Source organism: Protopterus annectens, chromosome 7.part0 (genome assembly GCF_019279795.1).
Source record: "Protopterus annectens isolate FY-2018-M chromosome 7.part0, PAN1.0, whole genome shotgun sequence".
Lineage (NCBI taxonomy): Eukaryota > Metazoa > Chordata > Ceratodontiformes > Protopteridae > Protopterus > Protopterus annectens.
The window spans coordinates 286,188,691-286,205,401 of NC_056739.1; the positions used below are offsets into that span (position 1 = coordinate 286,188,691).

At 38.8% G+C, this 16,711-nt stretch overlaps 1 protein-coding gene across 30 annotated transcripts in view; it reads left to right on the forward strand.

The window, feature by feature from the left end:
* Nucleotides 1–16,711, forward strand: part of NFASC (neurofascin) — a 2,999,343-nt gene that overhangs the window by 839,518 nt on the left and 2,143,114 nt on the right. For 13 of the 30 annotated variants that reach the window (XM_044076770.1, XM_044076780.1, XM_044076774.1 and 10 more), the window contains exon 1: nt 13,183–13,734. The exons of 1 other annotated variant lie outside the window; for it this stretch is intronic. The gene's annotated coding sequence lies outside the window, so the exon portion shown is untranslated. Of the gene's footprint in view, nt 1–13,181; nt 13,735–16,711 lie in introns of those variants that run through there. 16 more of the 30 variants (XM_044076768.1, XM_044076766.1, XM_044076772.1 and 13 more) reach the window with 3 other exon arrangements.

Below are 16,711 nucleotides of genomic sequence, written 5' to 3' on the forward strand. Positions count from 1 at the left end.
CAAAATTAAACATTGCAGATTTTTCTTCAAAAAAAGAAACAGATGCCAAAACATTCCTCATACTTTCACGATTACTCAGGATAAGGTTCAACATACGAGCCTAAAAGTTTAGAATTAGTTCCAGAAGCATACAATGCACTTTGTGCCACAGAGAAAGTTGACCTAATTTAGTCCTACAAAATAACAGCTGAGGAAGTCTGATACACAGCTAAAATCAACAAATTATAAAATACAAGAAACCAGCAGAGCATCACAAAAAAAATCTCACTCTCTTTTCATGGGATGAACATGACAGTCATGTACTGCACACTGCAATAAAATACAGTAATATCCCATAATCTCTTTAAAAACCTCACATAACATTTTCACTAAAGCTGATCACACAGATTTTTTTTTCACACAGATTTTTTTTTCAGTATTAAACACCATAGGTTCATAGGTGTGTACTAGGCTGATGGCCCTGGGGCCTTTACAAGCTTAGCCATAGGATTACTCTGGCATCGTTCCACCCGACCTTAGTTCCCAGTGCCTCTGTCAAGTAGAGCCAATGGAGTTATCCCTGGGGTGAATTTTTTGTTTCCCATCCACTTATCAAGATTTCTCTTGAAGAAGGTCAGCGAGGTGCAATGCTTGACATGTATGGGAAGTCTATTCCATAGCATGGGCAGTCTCTGGGTTATGTGGTGCAGAGGGATTGAGATTTCTTTAGATGTAGCATTTCTAACAGAGCTAGGTCAGACATGGCTTTGTAAGTCAAGCAGAGATCACCTCTAAGTAGGCGATATGAGACAGAGAATAGTTGGAGTTTTTTTGAGTCTGTCCATATAGGACAAGTGTTTAAGGCCTAGGATCCTTTTTGTGAGGTGCTTTTGCAGCCTCTCCAGTTGTTGCAGGTGTCTAGTGAGGTACATGCCAAATGGGGCATTGTACTCGATGACTGGCCTAATGAGGGAAGAGCAGAGGGAGACAATGACCTCTTTCTTCCTGGATGCAAAACCCTTAGTAACGAGATGTGCCACATAGAAGGACTTTCTGACCACAGTGGCAATGTGGTGATCAAAAGAGAGGTTGCTGTCAATCTGTGTTCCCAGATCTCTTATAATGCCTTCTGTGTTCAGTCGACTACCATCAATGTGGTAATTCATGGGAACTGCATTTTTCCCAAAGGCAATGATAACACATTTTTTGGCACTGAACTTAAGGCCATGGTTGTGACACCAGTCGTTGGTCTCAGTGAAGACATTCTACAGGATGTCAGCATCAATTGGGGAGTTAGTAATAGCTCCCAACTTGCAATTGTCTGCAAACTTTGTCAGCCAGAGTTGCTTCTTGTTGGCCTGGACTTCAGAGAAGTAGATACCAAACAGGAGAGGACCCAGGACCAAACCCTGTGGGACTCCACTCATGACTAGTCGGCAGTCCGACTTGGAGTCAGATACTTTCACATTGTAGGTTCTATCTGTGAGCCAGTTTGGAACCCACCTAGTGATATAGGGGTTGATGCCTAGCTTAGTGAGTTTTTCTATGATTCCCGAGTGGGGGAATGGTATCAAAGGCCTTGGCCAGATCAAGGTAGGCTATATGAACTACCTTACCTTCATCCACAGCTCTGGAGACTGACTCAAAGAAGTCAACCAAGTTGAGCAGGCATGATCTACCTTTCACAAAACCAAACTGTGTGGGATCCAGAGTTTGGAGATTCCCTATATCCTTGTTTATTAGGTCCATGATAATGCTTTCCATAGCTTTGCATATCAGACTCAGACTAATGGGGCGATAGTTCCCAGGGTCTGTAGTTGCTCCTCCTTTGTGGATAGACGAAGCCCTGAGGTGAGGCTGTGATTGAATGGGGCACACAGGTGAAGTACCAGTTCACTCTGTAGTTCATGCAAAACACAGCCAGAGATATTGTCAGGTCCCATAGAAGCTGCATTCCTGGCCTTGGACAATGCTGTTTTAACCTGTGCAGCAGTAATACTGGGTGCCTGACACTCTACTAGTATTGTCATTGGTCCTTTGGGATTGGCACTGAATCTGTCGGGCAGTATATTGGGAATATTTGTTGGCTCGGTATAGGATGTACCATTGTGCAGTAGCTCAGAGCAAATCTGGGTAATGCCATGGAGATTCTTTACATAACTATAGAAGGTCTTGTGGTTGTCTTTACTATCTGCTGCAATTCTGTTTTCATAGCTAGCTTTAGAGGATTTGATGAGGGATCTCAACTTTTTGTTGAGGCTGATAAGGGAGTTTTTCCCCTATTGGGACTTCAGCTTATTCCGCATCAGTTTCCTCCTTCTGTTGTAGAGTTTGTTTATGGCAGGAGACCACCAGATTAGGTTCGTTTTTTTTGAGTAGAGCATCTTGGTTCTATTGGGTATGGTGAGAGCCATGCATTTGTGTACGTGTTCGTACAGTGCATTGGCGTATGATTTGGCAGTCATGCAACTATTCTCCATTTGCATGGGTGCTGTGAAGTTAAACACCTCTGTTTTTAGGAGCCCAAGGTTAGCTTTGGAGAAGTTTTTCATAGTGGTTACCTTTTTTTGGGGGGGGGGTTGACTTTCTAAGGTGATTAGTTTATGGTCGGATCGAACCAAGGAGGAGCTGACTATTGGTGTAGAGCAACGGTCACCCATGTTAGTAATGACCAGGTCAAGGATGTTGCTACCTCTAGGGGGTAAGAACGAGCTTGTTCAAGGCATTGGAATTAATGAACTCTAGGAAACATTGGGCAAGTGTATTGGTACATGAGTAATTTTCCCAGTTAATGGAGGGATAGTTGAAGTTGCCTAGTATGAGAGCGTTAGGTTGGACCCTAATATTCTCCAGGGTGCTTAGGAATGTGGAGTGTGAGTCTTGAGACATGGTTAGGAACCTATAGCAGGCTACAACCTGGATCATTGTCTTACCCAATGTTAGCTGCACGTGAAGTATATCTGATGCATTATGTTGGGCTACCAGTCTAGAGGTGTGGGCATCTTTTATGAATATAGAAACACAACTGTCTTTGGAGCTTCGGTCCAAGTTCTGAGGCTGAAAGGTGTGGAAAGAGTTATAGCCTGGTAGTTTGGGGGTGCTTTCTGCTGCCTTGAACCAGTCTCTGTTGCAGCACAAATATCGATGTTCTCCATTCTAAGAAGTGCTTCGAGTGAGTGCATTTTGAGATTTAGACTTTTAGCACTGAGTAGCATGATGCTCTGATTGCATAAAATATTATTTTGCATGGACAATGTTCCCCTACACTCCAGTGCACAGAGATGCATCCGATGGACCCCTGCTTGTTATAGTCAACTTCATGGTTGCTGCATCTTGGGAGAAATGAGCATTAACACTGTTGCAGTGAACACCCTTATCAGATCAATTCCCTTAGTCAGTAAGAAGAAACAGAATGATAGAAAAAGGACAGCTGATGTAGGGTTCGAATTCACTTAAGTGATAATTTGGGTTGGGGGTTGGCATAATGGTTGGGGTGTTTCTCTCCCACACAGGAAGTACAGGGTTTAATTTCTCACTAAGAGAAAATTGGCAGGCTTGAAATGGTGTTCTACTTGCCTACGAACCTGTGAACCTGTAAGGTCCTTTAAAATCCAGTTACAAAACTCATCAAGAGGGACTAAGAATCCTCAGTAAAAACAATAATTCATCCGGGAAATATCCTCAGAGAAAGAGATCCCCTCACAGGGTAAAATCATATACCACACTCTACTCAGAAACTGAATTAGAAACCTGAGGAGAAAAAGCTGCATTTGTCCATTTGCATTTCTGTACAGATTCCAATTCTTGAACCTCTTCAGGGAAACAGGAATCCCTTTTTTGTTTACTAGAAACAGTCTTTTAAGAAGGGACAAGAGCTTCCACAGGAGTCCTATCCAAGCCCAATAAATTATCCTGTCCAGAGTATCTGACACAGGAGAAGATAAATAAATGCTTAGCTTTCTGTCTGTCTTTGACAGGACTTTCTGAATAAACAGATGCAATATTGTGAGCGACAAATTTTTCTGAGGATGTGCACAATTCTCCCTTGGACAGAAATTTAGCTTTTTGGACCTTCTGCTGCAGAAGTTATCAAGAAGTGTGATGAAAGGGAAAAGCTTATTCAGGGAATCTCTCAGATTTTTCAATCCTCCTTCTCCACGTTTTCCAAGGGATTCTATTCTCTCTCTTCTAGCTTTGGAAAAAAATAAAATAAAATAAATAGTCAGAGTAGAGTGCTGATAAGCATATGTTTAAAAAGCAATAACAGAAAGGTTCTAGAAAAGCAAGAACCTCCTGGAATAAATATGCATACCACTGCATTCCTATTCATCCAAATTTCAGACATTTCTAAAAAGTCTGGATCACAGTATCATTTCTCTGCCTTACACCCTGGGCTACCCACTGCTCCATGATTGTTCACAGCGTCTATCTCCTGTGATATTCAACTGCAGGCTGTGGGCTATTCACAGTTTTCCATATTTAGATTACTTTCTTGTCTTTGCATAGTCTTTTTTCACACTGTAAGGAATCTCACTATTGGGTCAGAAATCTTGTATACAGACTGGGATTCCAAGAGTTCATTCAAAAGTCTTTTCTGACTCTCTCTCACAGGACTGTTTTTCTGGGGTGCATGCTGGACACTACAGTACAAAGAGCTTTTTCTTCCATAGGAAAAAAATAGATCTATATCTAGATATATTTCTACAATGTTTTACTCAGGCTACAGTCTCTGCAAAGGAATACCTTGGAATTATGGGTATTACAGCTTCTGTGATTCTCTGGAAAGACCCCACATGAAAAAAGGAACTATGGTATCCGAAATTTCATTCTTCCTGGCATCAAGACCCATTGACCTTTCAAATTTCAGTTCTGGGATTTGTGAAAAGGGAGATCATATGGTGGAGACATCAAATTTCTTAGAATCCAGGTCTCCCATTCACCTTTTCAGCTCCAAGGCAGTTACAGCAGACTCCTCAGAATTTGCTTGAGGACAGTGTCAACAGGCATACAAGTGCAGAGTCTCAGGGATAAAAACATACAAATGTAAAAGAGATTCTAGTCTTATCTCAAATCATTAAATCATCTCTCATCCCCAAGATCTTTTCAAGTTTTTATAGAGAATATTACAGTGATGTGGTACATAAATAAGAAAGGGGGACCAGATCTTACCCCTATACAGATTAGCCATGTTACAGCACAGTGTCACTCTCCTGGCATCCTATTGGAACTAAACTATGGAATCACATCACACTACCACTGGAACCCATTCAGAATGTAAACTCATTTAAAACATAACTAAACCTTTACCTATCAAATCAGTAGATCTGTCCCTATATATCTGCAGGATAAATCCCACTGTTGTCTTCACCTTAACATACTGTCAAACCATTTCTCTTGATTGATAAGCCTATGACACACATCCAGTCTTCACCAATACCTAAATAATTTTACTAGCATCTTCCAGCATTATACATTGTTTAAGGACACTTCTCAATGCCACCTCTATACTTCTAATATAAACCTTATATGATAGATATAAATGTAATTGCCTCTGAACCAGCTTTATACTCCACCTCTTAACTACATTATTAACATTTGTTACCTTACGTAGTTCCTTCCCACAACTCCATTTTTCTGAATTTCTAAGCACTATTCACATGATCTATTATCTACCTGACAAATGCTCCCTAATACACCTTTTCAAATGATCAATGCTTTTTTTTCTCCATCTTTTTTTTCATTGGTACCAGCCTGGCACCTCCATGCCCCCATACATGTAGGTTCTACCAGCTATCACCTTGCTCTCCCAAACTTGTTTTGGTGTTGCTGAGGCTGTTCACCAATGCTTTGGGTGTCCCAGGGGACTATATGACCTATCTACCCCCCCCTTTTGTGAACCTAACAGTATGCCTGAGGGGTGGGCATGCAATGAAGACATGCAGGGTATTGCCCCACCTCTGTGGTAGCTCAGCCATATCTCTACTCTGTTCCTCTCTTCTAGGCACACCCACCATGTGCTGTCCCCAGCATACCTTTCAACCATACCAAATCCCTTGGAATTTCCTGGTTTTGGGTCTAAAATAATAGGGTGGCCAAATTCCCAAGTGACCCCTTCAATTTTATTTACATTTTTTTAGTTGACGCCAATATCATCATGCATCCTCCAATGTCATCAATGTGTAGGGCCATGCGTGATAACATTAGTATTGGGCTCAGTCAGGAAGAGGTAACTTAAAAAAAACAGTTGTTTACTGCTGCAGGTGGCAGCCAATCAGAGCGAACACTGTGCCTCAGGCTTGCAGCTTTGAATTGATGTCTGAAACATCACGTCACATGGAGCAGTACTGGTCCTCCTAGAATCTGGATAGGTTAGCTGGAAATACTTGGAGACAGAGTCAGATGAATCAAATTTAGAAGAAAATAGCAGCCAGCACCAGGTAGTGCATCCATAGTAAAGGCTAGCAAACCATCTGACCAGAAGAGAGAAAGAGAGTAATAGCAACCTGTCCTGTATCAGTCACGTATTTGCAGTAATTAGTTGGGTGCGCACTGCCTGCATTTTAAAAGGCAAATTTAACTTCTATTGCAGAAGAATGCTGCTCATAATTCTTACAAAATTCTGCAACAGAAGTTAAGTTTGCCTTTTAAAATGCAGGCAGTGTGTACCCCACCAATTACTGTGCAAATACATGACTGACAGATTGACCATACTGGAGTTCACAGTCCATAGTCTAAAATTTTAAGAGGGATAGTGTAAATGTACAAGGCAAAATCTGGGACATTTTGCAAAATCAGAGTTACTTGTCAGCTAAGAGCTCAATAGCAGTCTGATACCTGTGTAAACAACCTTCGCAAAAAGTAAGCCATTTCAATTTCGCTCGCATTTTGGTAATTAAGGCTGGTTCATAATACAGTGTCCAAGCACTTCTCCCTGCCACTTTCTCCTTTACTTTGAGGTGGTAAAGCTCAGCATTTTCTTCAGGCGTGGTGGTACAGTCCTGAAAAGAAAAACCTGGTGTGGTATGGTGTAACTTTAGTAATTTATTTCATTTTCTTTTTCGCGACTTTAAATTGAATAACTGGTGTTTCGATCTGGTATTTAGGCAACATAAAAACTTTGACATAAACAAATACAGCAACTGTATAAAAAGAAAATAACTGAAATTGGCAGTCTGTATATTGTTTGTATATTTGTTCTTTTGTACATGTCTTAGACGTAATTTGTTTTTGTGATACCAGATTTAAATCATGTATCTGATAAAAACATTGTTGATTTTAGATTGCAAGCAGACAATCAAGTTTGTTTTTGTTGATGTCAAGATTTTTTCACTTTCAGTTGTAGGATTAAAAAGTGAAGAAATTATTATTTGCACTTTAAAAAAGTAGAGGAACTGGGCTGCTATACCTTATTAGAGTCCTGGTGAGAGCGGACTGTGCCGGCACTTTTTCCATTGGGCAGGAATCTCAGAAGAATATAATATTTGCAGTTTTGCGTGACCTACATGAAAACCATTCTGTGAACATGGAGTTGGCCATGGCTGGATACGTACAGCGGAGTAAAGGCATGACTTACACATAGTTATATGAAGTTTATCAGCTTCTGTCAACCACACGTTCACTTCTATCTAGGAACTGCTTAACCCTTGTTGAAGTTTAGCTATTATCTCAGGTCAAGAGTTCAAATGAGTAGTACAGGAAAATCATTAAGTTGATGTAGATGAGTTATAAATGGTAACGTAGATAAATGAGGCAAATTGTTAAATTTTAGAAAGCTGCAAGTAGAATTCTTTTGCCCTGCAACTGCTGTTGAGAAGAATAGTTGTGGGGTCATTAGATGTTTGTAGTGTATGGAGAGCCACAATCGCACTCCGAAACTGAGGGGGAAAAAATAATAAACTTACTAACTGCGTCTGTAGCATGAGGCAGTGCTGATCTTAATAGCACTTAAGGGGTACTTAACAAAACCTTGTTAATGACACCCTAACTGTCGTCATGATTACATACCTCTCAATTGTCCTTGCCTCATATTTTTGGTCTGTTGTTCTTCATAAAATTTGTGGTTTTCCAGATTTTTGTGGCAGATCAGTGAGGACTGGAATGAATTCCCTAAATAGTGATAGGTGTTTGAGTTTCAGACTTAGTACATATTCTTCAGAAAATGCATGGCAATAACACAAAATATTTGATTCTAATGACTTTCTAAGTTTATTCGAGCAATATGTAAAATTTGTCCCTATTTTGTGGCTTTGTCCCACCATTATTTTTGGCTTTGTCCAGATTTTTATATTATGAGGTAGAGATAGCTAACAGAAACTAAAGTGTCAACTGTCTAGCAGTCCCAAATTGCTTATGCACAGCTAGAGAGCCATTAGGCCCCTCCAACTACTGAGATATGCCAGAATGGTACCACACTCAAGTGTATAGTGCATACAGAATGCCATCCAGAAATTAGTTTACAAGGCTTCTTGTGGAGTATCTTTGCTACTTCATTAACTGATCTTAATGATTAAAAAATAAAAATACAGAAAAGATTAAGGAAACTTGGCTAGGCTTAGAAATGCCCCCCCCCCCCCCCGATTGTTAGCCTAGTAACAGTCTATGAATCTATGAAATAAAGGAATAAATAAAGAAAATAAAAAGAAAGTCAGCAGATGCATATTTTATGATCAGCCAGAGACTTGACAAAACATGAGTCCTCACATGAAAACATTTGTAAATTTACCCATGTATGACTTTTTAAGTAATGTGCATTTACTAGTATTAGATCAATGAATGGTCAATGTGCATTACCTGTGTCTGAGAACAGCACTGCTACCATACCATATGTTCATTTGGGAGTCTTTGTTATATAGATAAGTACATATATGTGTGTGTGTGTGTGTGTGTGTGTGTGTGTGTGTGTGTGTGTGTGTGTGTGTGTGTGTGTGTGTGTGTATGTGTGTCTATATTATGTCGCCGAAATGCAATTCTGGCGAACACCTATACATCGACTCTTAATCAGCAAAGATATTCACTGAATTTAAAAAGGGCAAAGATGTAATTGGCCAGCAACAGAACTTTGCTCTTTTCTTCACCGTAGTGCAATCTCGGAGTTGTTATATATATATATTTAGGGGGAGTGGGGGGTGAAGCCCCCACTTAGGTGGTTTTGTTTCCACATAGATGTTGGTACGTTGTGCTGTGGGCACGTATTTCCTTGCCTTTATTAAATTCAGTGAATCACTTCGCTGATTAGCTGTCAATGTATAGGTGTTCACCAGAGTTGCATTTCGGCGATGTAATATAGACCCTCTGTGTGTGCGTATATATGTGTGTGTGTGTGTGTGTGTGTGTGTGTGTGTGTGTGTGTGTGTGTGTGTGTGTGTGTGTGTGTGTGTGTGTGTGTGTGTGTGTGTGTGTGTGTGTGTGTGTGTGTGTGTTGGGTTGTGCAGTATATTGGGGATGTGAGTTTACTCATCATTCTTTTTCACTACCTCATATATCTAGAATATTGGTAATCACAAAGAAACAAATGTCAAGATTTGTGGTATCCCACAATTCCATTCAAGTGGGTGGGACTACATACTTATGTATGCACATTTTATGTTATTCAGCATCCAGATTTTTGGCCAGTTGTACCTACTTTTCTTGGGCCTTTGTCCAGGTTTGTGATGTTTCCAGGTTTAGAGGTATGGTCCCTAGTCATCCCTAGGGATCTACAAATGAGATGCCCCCAGGTTCACCCATCCACCCTAGAATGTAACAACCATTACCTCTTTACGTAACCAGAGCAGCAAATGATCAATCTATTTTCATTTGAATCTAATCTGATTAGCGAATGTATGTGCAATTTTTAATGTACATTACTTAATATCTGTTTAAAAATGTTTATATTGGAGCTTTTCTATTTGGGCATCTGGTGAAAAGGTTTTTTTTTACTAAATCCAATTGGGCAAACCCAGTAAACAAAAGCAAAATAAATAAAATTATAAAGAATGTGCACCTCTTTGCTTATAATACTGTTAACATTAAAATTATATACTCCTAATATTTATATTAAAATATTAGTCTACTGTTCACTTTCTTGCTTGCTTTTCTTTACACTCCTAAAGTATGCAATATTTTTTTACTCTTTCCTGACTCATCTGGACTACAATTCTCCCTCTTTGTCAGCATCACTTTTTTCCTGCTACTCAGTCCTTCTTGCTTTCTCTTCCTTTACATCTAAATATCGTGGTCAGTACTGACCCAGTGTGAATTCTTTTTTTTTCAATATGTTTAAAAAAGATGAGTTAAGTATTTAAGTGTTTTTACTTTTGTTTCTATTTTCATTGTTTGTCCTATGAAACCCCTGGTGTATGTGGAATACTTTTTTCCTTCAGACCCTTGTTTCTTTTATCTGGGACCCATTTCCATTGATGCCCTCTGCCCTTTTAAGACTGGGTCAGGGCTGCATTTATTATCCTCACTCTGATTCCATGTGATACTATTCAGCACTCTGACAGACTCCTACTCACCATCTGTACCTCCTTTATCAGTTGCTTCATCAGATATCTTTTTTTCCTTTTCCTGCCACAACTGCTGCATCTGTCACTGTAAGATCACTTGGGCAGGAACTTGCTATAGTAGCTTCTTTACTTCATGTGTATTCACTGTCTTTTCACCCATTTCTCAAACATCCAAGGGCACCACTTCTCATTCCTCCCTTTTGTCAGCTCCTTAATATTAGTACATTGTCCACACCACAAAATAGAGATTTTTTTTCCTGGTCAAATGTCCCCTAGTAGGCATAAATGTCATCTTAGATGTTCCCCGAAAAAGATGCTTTGGATACACTGTGTTCTGCTTGGTCAAGTAACATTTCATTCAATACACTTTTTCAGTGTAGGGTACTTGAAGCATTTATCTGTGTTAAATATAAATAATTGTATCAGGACACTTTACCAAAGGATCGATCAGCAAAGCTCTCACTGACAGATGCTCGCTTATACAAGGTGCTGTTTGAGTGCTGGTGATTGAATGACCTAGCCTTTAAGGGGCATCTGTCTATGGTGTAGCTGCTCTGATCAATTACTGTAATAGGAATTGGTGCAGGCATGGCTTTGGGAAGACTGGTAAGTTTAACACATTACAAACTGTTTCCATTTCTCTGTGTTTATGCAGTCTTTGAGTTAGTGTGTAAAAGTAGCTGCGGATGCAAGGGGGCTTCATTACTTGAAAAAGAAAGCTTGCTTTATTACTTACTACTTTAAAATTAACTTAATTACATGTAGAATTTAGGATTTGAGGTCATTCATTGCCAGTGATATTTATATACATGCTCAGGTGATGAAGGGGAGTTTATCACATCATCAAATGACCTATTCAGTGAATGCCTCTTCATTGAGCTTTGTCGAAAGCTTTAACCATTGAACATTTTAAGCTAAATTTTTCCAGGGAAAATAACCACTAGGCCAACTACCAATCATCACAAAAATCACAACATTTAAAACCCACTCAAGTGGGTGGCTATGCCACACACATACCCTTAACTAAATATACCAATTCCAAGATTGCACTACAGTGAGGAAAAGGGCAAATTCCCAGTGATGGCCCACAGCTTTTTTTCCCCCTGGGAAAAAATTTGCTAAAATAATCGTTCGACAGATACAGCTTTCGACAAATAAAGTTTGATGAAGAGGCATTTGCTGAAGAGGTTGTTCGATGATGTTATATACAGTAAACTCTCAGTTAAGCGGCACCCATGGGGATTGGTAGGTGCTGGGTAAGTGTAGTTTCTGGTTGCTTGAGAGTTACTATTAAAAATAGACTTGACAAATACTGTACCCTATACTATACAATACCATAAACACTGTATTGATCTTAATTTAATAATTTTAATTTAATATTGAAATATAGTAATTAAAAGCCTGGCTGGAACAATAATATTTTAAACTTATATTTCCGCTAGAAAGTGTGGCATGCAGAATGGTTTTCAGTGGCATGCTGAGTGGACTGGAATTGAATGAATTGAATAGACAGAGTAAGTGAATGCATATATGAAAGCAGAAGCGACTGTGTGAGAGATCAGAGAGATGCATGAAAGCTGAAGAGAATGTGTGAAAGATCAGAGAGAGAGAAAGAGTGAGTGAATACATGTATGAAAGTTGAAGAGACTGTGTGAGAGATCAGAAAGAGAATGTGTAATCTAATGCAAACTGAGTGAGTATAGAGCGAGTGTTGACATTTTAGTGATTTGACTTGTTTGGCTTGACTTCTTCTCAGGTTGGGGAGAGAGGGAATTTATTTATATCTTCCTTTTTAAAACTCAAACTCTAAAAATGTAAAATAAATTTCTGTGAGGGGAAAACAAAATGCAACACATGAAAAACTGAATCTTCAATTTTTTTCTGGTTGCTTGAGTTCCAATTAACTGAGAGTTTACTATAGACCCGATGAAAGGTTATGATCAGTTTAGAATCAGTGTGTGTGTCCTGGATCCTTTTAAATCATTTAACTGAGTATGTGAACTGATGCTGTGATCTTCTTTCAGGTATGACCTAAGCCACAGTACAAGGGCAAATGCAGTATACAGACAGTTTTTTCCAGGATAGCTACTTGGATGTTTTCAGAGTTAGGAAGAAATATCTAGCATGCAGACATCTCTTTATGCTGTGTTACCTTTCCTGAGGGCTGTGTATTTCAGTCTGCCTTGTGTAGTCTGTATTCAATTTCTGACAGATGCCATGATTTCATAGGACAAGTTACCAGTGTTATTTATAACCAGAAAAGAGTGACCAAAATGTGTTCAATTTTAAAAATTAAAAATAATAAAAAGTTGTTTATCATTGAAACATTTAAAAATGACTTGTAAAGTAGAATAAAGATGTAAACTCATCTGCAGTATGCTGACATAATATAAAAATACCTGCTATAAACGATTGAGGAAAGTCTTTCTGTTCTTACAAGGCCACAATAAGATTAAACTACAAGATAGGAATTGGTTTTATTTGAAATTTCAGTATAAGAGATGAGTACTGTTATTGAATCTTGCCTCTCCCCCACTGAGAAGGCAGTAGCATTTATTAAGGGCTTTGTGTTTTATTTATACACACAAGATTTCTTCATCAGTGGGCTGCTGCATTGCTAAATAAGATTCTAGTCAAGTCTGCTTATAGAGCAGCGTGTTAGGGAATCCAGCTCCTCCTGGTACTTTCTCTAGCAGAAGCACTCTGCTGAATCAGAACAGTACTGAACACACTGGCTCTGTCTTGCAGAGAAGGCTGCAGCTCTTACATTATTCATGAGAAAACCTAGTGAGAGAGAAAGAGACAAGAGAGAGAGGCACACTGGTATAGACACAGACACACATACACACCACACGCACACACATACACATACACACACACTCACACACACACACAACATCTCTAAATAAGATATTAGGCACCATCCCTCCTTACAATAGCATTTTGTGAGCTGTTCAGCTGTTTTCTCAGGAAAAAGAGTGGACTGTTCTGACAGCTGAACAACCTGGATTTGTCAGCAGATAAGGCCTCTTTCATTTAACCATTCGTTCGGAATCTGAGGAGTGAGATGCTGTGTCCTTGGCAACCATAGTACCTACAGTTGGAGCATGTGTGGAGCACCTTCAGTTGTTTTGTGACATTTTGTTTCCAGATATCTTAAGGAGACATTAAGACAGGTTATAATTTACAAAAAGACTGAAGAGTTCCACAAAAGAAAGCCTTTGACTACATGTCCATAATCATGGATGCTTGACCCTAGCAGTAAAAGGTAAGGTGAGCGTTTTTGCATCTCCTTTTTTACAGCAATGTGAGTGGCGTTCTGTCAAAGAGGGAAGAGGGATCAGAAATGTAAACACTAGCTAGATTATACTTGGTAATCTTTAACTGGAAATAATATAAAGAAATGTTTTGATAAACCCTCAGCTTTGCTGCATGTATTGTAAAATAAATACAAAGCCTTGATTTGTGTAAATGGTTGTTGTCACAGTGTCTGTCAGAATTTGAATATAAGCACCACTGTATGGTAACAAAAGCCTAATGCCACACACCAAATCATGTTGGATCATCATCTATGCATCACATTCATTGAAACCTTGACCCTTTAGATGCATATCTGTTTGCCTTGCTTTTTCACTTGTTTTTACTGTATTTCTGCCTAATGTAATACTATAATTAAAATAAGTTGCTACATTTTTGTAGTTAGCATGCCAACGTTACAGCATTTTATCTCTTTGCATTATTGAACATTGTGAGTGCAGATGCAAAACATCATGTGTTCCCATAAACTTGACTTGAAAATTGTGAATGGCAGCATTTTGGGCTTTGAGTAAATAGCTGGTGTGTAATGAAACCTTTTATGCACATGTTTTGCACTGATAGTGCTGTTCAGTTTCTGTCTTTCTTGGGAAGTTAGCACTTTTGGGAGCCAAAAAGATCCAAATTTTTCTGGTTCAAGCTGTCAGCAAGAATTTAGTGATATAGATCATAGGTGCTTGCATGTCACCGTTTTTTTTTTTTTTGTTAATCTACTCAAAACACTTTCTTCACTTTGTCAGTGGTCTGTTTCACGACCACTGTGGCATGTACATTTAATGCTTTTCATGTTTTTTTTCATGTATAGGTTAAATGTTTTTTCCCCACATATGCAACATAATATTTATTCATTTTCTAAGATAAATATGGAACATAAAAAGAATGCTGCCCTTTAAAGTAAATAAGCTTATTTTTTGGCTGCCTTGTTCCTCTTAGCATTTTATGTCTTGACAGTCTGCATTTGGAGGATGTGCCATAAAGTTCAAGCTAGATGGACATGACTTGTTTAATACTTTGTACTGGAACCACAGGCTACACTACTTTATCCCCTTACATACAGAAGACATCACCTTTTTACCCAGGTTTCCTAACTGAATTGAGGTAGCTGTTTCTGAGTATTTATAACAGTTTAATTGAATGTGTTTTTTGTTATTTTTACCAGGCTGTGAATCCAATGTCTGTAGTAAATTGTTCACAGTATTGTGAAATCTTTGTCCATATTTCTGCTTTTATTACAGTTTCTTTTTGAGACAACTATAGAGTCTGCTTAACTGGATCAGTCTTACTACCCAGTTGACAAACTTCATATAGTCTCCTCTGGATGACTTTAACAGTTTACTTTAATTTTCCCCTGATGCATGTGAGAGCTATGCTTTACTCTTGGTTGCATTAGAGTCTTAACAGCAGTCTCTCTTGAACTCACCCATTTGAAACTGACCCATAGTGGTGACCTTTGTAGTTGCTGTCATTTCCTTGCGCTGGCAGACAGGTGCCTTACGGAATGTATGAATGAGAGCTTTTGTGGAGGTGCTGTGCCCCCCACTCTGCATGTCTGTCCATAGTTTTATCTGTCGTAGATTGAACACACATGGATTCAACTTTTTTCATCTTGGCTGTCTTTGAAAGAGGGATTGTATTTGCAATGTGTTCCAAAGTTGATTGTCATCAGCATATCTTCTCTAGTACCACTTTTACTCTAGGCAAGCCACCTGAGTGGACTCCTGAGTGGCTCCTTATGAATTCAGCTAGTTTGTGCTGGTTTGGCATTTTTCCTTATCCTTAATGGTAAACTAATGATCACGCAGTATATGTAGGCCTGATAAATATGCATATACTTGATCATGATGAAGAGTGTAGCAGAGAACACAAGAGAACCTAACAGTCATGGTATGCAATCTGTTGTGAAGGCTGTCTGCTTACGAATATACCATTTGATGATACAGATGACTAATGTTAATATATTTGCTGGAATCCTTTGTAGATGAAGAAGGGAGTAAACTGTGTTCTGTTTTAGCAAACTCCTAGTACAATGAGATCTTCCTGCAGTTAGTATTGGTAATGGAAGAGGGAAAATATGTAGCACCCAAAGCCACCCATTGCAAATCTGTTTGCAGAAGTACTGACACAAAAAAGGGAACATGTCAGGGCTACAGAAGAAAGTTAGATTCTGGGTTCTGATAGAATGTCACACACTGCTATTTGGAATCTTCTTGAACTTAATTCTACGTCAGCTTGTGCTATCTGGTCATTGACCTCTTTAATCACTGCTGAAATTCAATCCATAAGCATTGCTAACACAAAGCAGATGGGTTGGCTTCTTTTTTTTTTTAGGAAAAGTTAAATATGTAGGAGTTCATTCCCATCAAATTTGTAGTGTGTATACAATAAAAGAAGTAATGTGCCTGTTTCATTTTTGCTGTTTCTCCTTCCTACAGACTTAAGTCAGTCATTTGTTATAGTTGTTAACAAGCATGAGAACTGTAGCAGGACTTTTAAGGCCTTTACAAAGCAAAGAGAAAAATGTTGTTTTTTTCTTTAATTATTAACCAGTAATCCCCCTTCCCCCAGACAGAACTATGAACACAATATGTCTATCACTTGCATGAAAGTAAGAGTGTGGACAGTGGAGGACATTTAATGAGTAATATGCCCTAAACTCATGTGTAAATGAAAATATGAGAAGTCCTCTTAGGCCTGGAGATAGCTTTGGCAAAGTATTTTAGTAAATAAACATTGATATTGTTGCTAGTCTGCAGCAACTTTCTAGCCTACTGAACTCATCCAAAACATTTAAAAACCATAGTGTGTCCATTGCAATGAAATCTCTGTGATGGAATATGCCTCTCTGATTGCTCTTTTAGGACATATTATTTGTGTGACATTTTTAAGGCACAGTTTCCTATAACAACTAATAGTTCCGTATGCAAATATGT